Here is a 7,149-nt window from a genome sequence, read left to right as displayed (position 1 = left end):
TTTAAAAAATAAAAATAAAAACCAAAAAAAGAAATTTTAAAATTACATTAACCATTTAAAATAAGCATATTATAAGCATGAGTAAAAGAAATCTAAATTATGTCAAATAATCGGTTCCTAAAAAATCTACAAATAGCATGATTGTAATAGTATGCTTATATCCCAAAGCAAGGCCAGAACTAGAAGGAAATCTTATATAACCTCAGACATGTCTAACTGACATGGAAAGGGACCAGTTCACTTGAGAAATTTCCTCTGGTTTCCGGATTTGGGTTGTTTTGAATTTTCTGTGCTCTTCAAAACACTGCCATTTTCAATGACTCCAATATTTCTCATGGAAACGAGGCCAGTTTGCTTGGGTGCTCTGTTTTTGCTCTTATCCCACAGTGAACACAGAATCTGTAAGCAGTGCCCACTCTTCTTCCCAGGAATGAACAGCCTTTTGTCTTGGCTTTCTTTGTAAATTACACTGTAAATTTTATCTTTGAGAAACTTTATACCATTACATTCTCATTAAATAATATTTTTTTTCCTGAGATAAAGGACTTAATATAAATTTACTTCAATTCCCCCACTCTTTTTAATTTTTTATTCTTTAAAAATTTTATGTATGTATACAGTCTTGGTTGTATACACCCCCACACTCATTCCAACTCCCCTGCCATTCTCTAGGAAATCTCCCTTCCAAATTCATGTCCCTTTTTTTTTTTTTCTAATAATCTACTGAGTTCTTTTGCTGTTGGCAGATGGATGTGGGGTCTTCCCTTGGGGCATGAGAAACCTAACAATTGTCCCTAAAGAATAAGTGAATCTCTCTCTCATCAACCATCAAATGCCAATAACTCCTCAGGAAGAGGTGGGACATTGAGAGTCCCTCCTCCCTCTATGCTGGGATTTTTAACTGCCAGATCTTGTGGAGGTCTTGTGTACAAAACACAGCTGCTTTGAGACCATTCGTATAACTGTCAAGTCATGTCCTGAGGACAGCCTTTCACAACAGTCCCTTCCACCCTCCTGTCCATCCTCTGACTCATTTTTTTTCGTCTACCTCTTCTGCCGTGTTCCCTGAGTCTTAGGCTGTGGGCATGGGGAAGGAAGGAGGATATACATATAGTATTCCACTACATCTCAGCACTCACAATCACAGATTGTTAGCACTTTGAACAGTTATGTATTTCTTTATTAAGAACCCTCTGTAATAAGAAACTTCTCTGATGAGGATTATGAGGAGCACTAATCTATAGATATAAATGTAAATATTTGAAATATAATTAACCAACATGAGCGTTTAGCAAAATATCATCAACACATTCTCCCGTAGTACCTATGACTTCCTAGCTCTGGAGTTTGACAGTGTTTACAGTACCATACATGAATTCCTTCCTGTGGACCAGGTTTTGAGTTCAATCAAGATAGTTGTTGATTACCCTCCTGAATAGTCTTGCCAGTGGGCACATATTGTCAAGCAGGTCAGTATTGTAGCATACAGGTTCAAACCTGAATAAGAACATGGATGTCTTTTCTCCACAGCAGCCTGCACAACACTTTCCAGCATTGTGAATGCAAGCCAACAGGGACAGAGGTTCCTTGTCAGTTCAAGATTGATTTTGCTGTGTCTAGCTACAGAAACAGGTTGTGTTTTCAACAGTGAGGCCTTACTAATTAGTTATAGTGAATAGCCAATAGCAAAGACAATATACTGTATTATTTTGGGTGCCTCTACCTCCCTCCCCTGCATTCAATAACTCACAGGGAGGTAATCAATAACTGGTACTGAGATTTTAATTTAATAACCCATGTCTCCATGAGTAGTATTGTTGACCCATGCAAGATACCTCTTTCAAAATATTTTCTGTATATTGTCCTTATTTGTTTCACAAATTAATGGGGTTTCATAAGGCTTCTTTGGGCATTCTTAGCTTTGATTAGCCAATTTTCTACCCCTTCTATGCCCCAAACCCCTACCTGAATCCTTGCTTAAACTTTTAACTCAAGTATTCCCTCTTGTTCTTTTCATAGTTTTAATATCCCCTTTTATTTAAAATTTTAAATGCATTTTAAGATTGTAGTTTCCCATAGAGCTTCTCTGCGCACATTTCATACCTTGCTCCCTCTTTTCCTGATCACTATCACACCCCATTGTCTCCTTGAACTTCTTCTGCCACTAGTGTTCCCTACTCTACTTTCCTTTTGCCTATGTTCTGTTATCTCCCATCCCTACATACGACCACCAATGGCATTCTTTTGATTTGCTGGCTTCTACATTTACACCAGGTAAAACACACAAAATAAAATGTTTGGAAATGGAATCCATATGCAAGAGAGCACACGTAGTGCTTGTATTTGGAGTACAGGATGAGCTCATTCAGCATAATTTTTCTAGTTCTGTCCATTAACCTGCAAATTTCATCTTTCTTTACAGATGTGTACATCTAACGTGCTTTCATTAAGCATTCATCATTTGAAGTACATTTCCTAGCTATTGTGACTAGAAGGCCAATGAATATGGATGTGTAATTTCTCTGTAATAAGACATAAAGTCCTTTGAGTATGTGTCCAAGAGTGGTTTAGCTGGGTTATGTGGTAATTCCACTTCTTTTTTTTTTTTTGATGAAACTGCAGACCATCTTCCAAAGTTTTACACTACTTTTTTTACTAGTTTTTTTAATTAAAAAAAAAAACTTTCTTAAGAATTTCATATATGTATATAAAGTGTTTTCATCAAATAATGCCCCCTCCCTCTTCTCCACTTTATACTCCCAGCAATAACATATAAGGGTTTCACTTTCTTGTATCAAAGACAGTATTTGTTGTCCTGTATCAAAGGTAGAAAAGGTTGTATTCTTGCTGATATCCATTCTGAATTGGGTGATGTGGAATCTTAAAGTAGCTTTAATCAGCATTTTTCTCATAGCTAAGGATTTTGAACACCTTTTATAGTGTTTACTAGCCATTTATATTTCTTCCATTTAGAACTTTCTGTTCAGATTCATAGCCAATTCCACTATTGTGGAATGTCCCAGGGCTGACTGGTAAGTGCTCCTGTAACCCTCATCCCTGAGCCCAAATTTCTACTGCCTCCTGCCTCCTGGCAAACTTTATCTATCGCATCACACTATTTAAAACATGTACCTTCAAGCTGCCTCTAGTATATGAGCTAAATGTTATCACTAGTAGTAAAACATTTTTCTCATTATTTATGAGCAAAAATAGGCAATGCTTTTTAAAAAGAAATATTTTGCAGCTAAGAAAGAAGCACATTATTGAAAGCATGAAATCATTTTAAGTGAACTGAGTTAATAACAGCAATATATGTCTGCTTTAGTAAATCTCAATGCCCAAATATTCATGTTTACAGTATATTTTAAGAACAATTCATTAAAAGTCTTCTAACATTTTATTGGTAAGTATTTTTTCCTGTGATTTTCATTAAATTTTATTCCTGTACTTGACTTGAAGCACAGAATCAATGAGTTCTGGAACATAAAATTACTACTGAAGGACAATGTCTTCCATTCATGGGGGTGCACAACAGAAATGATTTTTCTACCCATAGACTTTTGTGGCTATCAGTGTGCTTATTTTCCTCTGGTATGTTTCCTCAGAGTGTAAAGAAATAAAGACATTTGTTAATACTTTCATAATACCTAGCTTGTTAACTTGCATATGAGAAACATTAAATAAAAGGCCCTATTATCAATAGACAAAGGTTTTACAGTTTAATGTCACAGAACTTATATGATGGCTGTTTGAACTCATTCATACGGCACTGGTTTTCTCAACAACTAATGATCAAAATAACTCTGTGGTAGTTTGAGAAATGATCCTAAAAGCTCAAGCGTTTGAAATCTTGGTTCCTGGTTAGTGCAGTTATTTGGGGAGTATTGGGAGGTTCAGCCATGCTGAAGGACATATGTCACTGAAGGCAGGCTTTGAGAGTTTATAGTCTCACCCAAATCCAGTTCACTCTGTCTGCTTCATGTTTGTAGTTGAAGATGTGATCTCTTAGGTTCCTGCCCCAGATTCCTTCTGACATGACCTCCCTCCCTCCCCCATTATGGACTGTCCTGGAACTGTAAGCCAAAATAAACTTTCATCTTTTTAAGACTTTTTAAATTTTTTAAAGTTATTTATTGAATAACCATATAATTAGAAGAAGCATTTCATGACAACAGCATTGACATATTCAATAACAATTTCCAGAGCTAAGATGCATCTGTTTCAAGACTGGCTGTAAATTTTTAGGTTTACAGTTGAATTAATACAGTTATACAATATTGTACTCAGCATAAACGCTTTAAGACACAATAGTAAATGAACTTTTAACCTTTAAAAAGATCTCCATTTCATTATTAAAATAAAAAGCAATTGACATTGAGACGTTTTCACATGCATTTCTAATCTCTATATACATGACTATCACTGGTCACAGTCGCCCACCTTCTGAGATCCTTGGCATCTGAGCACAGATATGAAGTCGTTAGGTAGATTTCAATGGTAATGTTTTTCACATCTACTAATTATTAAGGAGCAAATTTTTATGCTTTGAAGAATTATTTTTTTCCTTTTATATTTATTTATACACCCACTCCCCAGGTAGCACTCTCCCATAGCCTCCCTCCCCCCACTAGAGCCCTCTGATATCCCTGCTACTGTCTGCTGTGTTGTTGGCACCCCGGCCATTCCCCACTACTTGCCCTTCTGGTAAATCTATTCAGCCTATCTAGAGGTCTTTGCTTTAGGAGGGTCAGCTGTTCTTCATCTAGTGGTAATCAGTTGTCAATATTCCTTTGGATAAGACTGGGGTCTGCTGTTCATTTACTCAGTTCTATGCTAGGGTACTATCTGGGAATCCCTTTGGCCACCCTGGCCATCAACGCAAAAGAAGGTATCACTTGTCTGGTATTGGTGCTTGTTATGTAGCCTTTAGTTATACATATGGACTCTTATTATTGGCCCATGGCTCCTTTAATCTTTGGTTATACTTTCCTTTTGGGTGTTTAAGGCCACACAGTTGGTCCAGATAAAACCAATTTATTTTTACACTTAAGGTCATTTGAGGATCTGTTCCTCAGGGGTCACACGGGCTGGGGAGGAGCCCCTGGCTCCTTTCTTTTACCAGTTCCACCTATGTGAAGATAAGTCAAAGGTCCTGCTTGACCGTAGTTGACTTCGCTTGGAAATGATTCCTCTGTGCTGAGCCTCCTCTTTATAGACTGGTTCAAGTTCATCTGGTGGGGTCTCCTCGGCCTCCTTGATCAAGACGACAGGTGACTCACCATCATTATGGGACATTTTGAGAGATGCTCATAGTCCCCTGGAACTAGTCAACCTAGGAGGGCAAGGAGCAGAAAGTGTCCTTTATGTCCCTCTGACCAAATTATTATAGACCTCAAAGTATGTCTGTTAAGTACCCAAGAAGGTTAGTTCCACCAGTTTGGTATTTTTAATAACTGTGTATCATGTAGATAAATCTTGGGCAAAGATCAGTTGTTCTCAGATAAACTTTACCTAGACATATATTTCTTGATCTGCTATGTATAATTTTCAGTAGGTTGTAGGAGTAATATGGTTCTCTCTAGTTTTCAAAACTAGCTAGGCATTGTTTATCTCTCACCTTGTCTCACCACTCCATCATGGTTTTCCCACTTAAGGTGCTCCCACTTCCAGCCTTTCTCCCTTACTAATACCCTTCTCTTATGGTCCTACCTCTCTTGAGCTCCTTTCCGTTTATCCCCTAGGTTCCTTGTATACCCTTCCCTCCCCCTCCCTTAAACTAACCCAATTTTTAGCCATATCTCACTTATTACGACCTGTTTCCTACTGTTCTCTTTCAGGTTATTTCTTTTCATTTACCTCCCTGTTTCCTTTCCATTATCATGGTTCCTGTAGTTATGTCTGGTTGCATACTTATTTATCAGAGTCTGGTTCTAGGATCCACATATGAGCGAGAAAATATGTCAATTTTTTTCTGAGTCTGTGTTACTTCACTTAGTATAAGAGTTTCTAGTTCCATCCATTTACCTGCAAATTTCATGATTTCATCTTTCTTTACTGCTGAGTAAAACTCCATCATATAAATGAACCACATTTTCATTATCCACTGAGGTACACTTAGGTTGCTTCCATCTCTTAGCTATTGTGAAAAGAGAAGCAACAAACATGGATGTACAAGTGTCTCTGCAATAGGATGAGTTCTTTGGGTATATGCCAAGGAGTGGTATAACTGGGTCAAATGGTAGGTTCATTTGTATTTTTTTTAAGAGTTCTCTGCACTGCTTTCCATAGGGGTTGAACAAGTTTGCAGCCCCACCAGCTGTGGATGAGTGCTCCCCTTTCCCCTCATACTCTCCACATTTGATATCATTTGTTTTCTTGATCTTGGCCAGTCTGACTGGGGGTAAGGTGAAATCTTAAAGTGGTTTTAATTTGCATTTCCCTAATTATTAATGATGTTGAACATCTTTTAAGATGTTTCATACCCATCTTTCTTCTTCTGTTGAGAACTCTCTGTTCAGCTCCTTAGTCCATCATTTAATTGGGTGGCTTCCTGTCTTGGTTCTGTTTTTTGAGTTCATTCTAAATTCTGGTTATTAAACCTCTGTCGGATGTGACGTTGGTGAAGATTTTTTCCCATTCTGTGAGTTTTCTCTTTGCTTCCTTGGTTGTCTCCTTTGTTTTTAGTTTAATGAGGTCCCATTTGTTAATTCTTGCCCTCATTTCCAGAGCAATTGATATCCAGTTTAGAAAATCCTTTCCTACACCTATACCTTGTAGGTTTTTCCCAATGTTTCCTTCTAATAATTTCAGAGTTTCAGGCTTTACATGGAGGTTTTGAGCCATTTGGAAATGCATTTTGTGCAGGGTGAAATATAAGGGTTTAGTTTCATTCTTCTACAGGTGGAGATCCAATATTGCCAGCACCATTTGCTGAACATGCTGTCTATCCTCCAGTGCATATTCCTAGCCCCTTTGTCAAATATCAGGTGGCTGAAGTTGCATTTGCTCATATTTGGGTCTTCAGTTTTGTTCTATTTGTCTATGGATCTATTTTTGTGCCAGTATCATGTTGCTTTTATGACTATAGCTCTGTAATACAGCTTAAAATCTGGTATAGTAATCCCCCTAGCATTGCTCTTAGTGTTCAGG

Source organism: Nannospalax galili, unplaced genomic scaffold (genome assembly GCF_000622305.1).
Source record: "Nannospalax galili isolate Female #2095 unplaced genomic scaffold, S.galili_v1.0 scaffold777, whole genome shotgun sequence".
Classification (NCBI taxonomy): domain Eukaryota; kingdom Metazoa; phylum Chordata; class Mammalia; order Rodentia; family Spalacidae; genus Nannospalax; species Nannospalax galili.
This window is presented reverse-complemented; position numbering follows the sequence as displayed.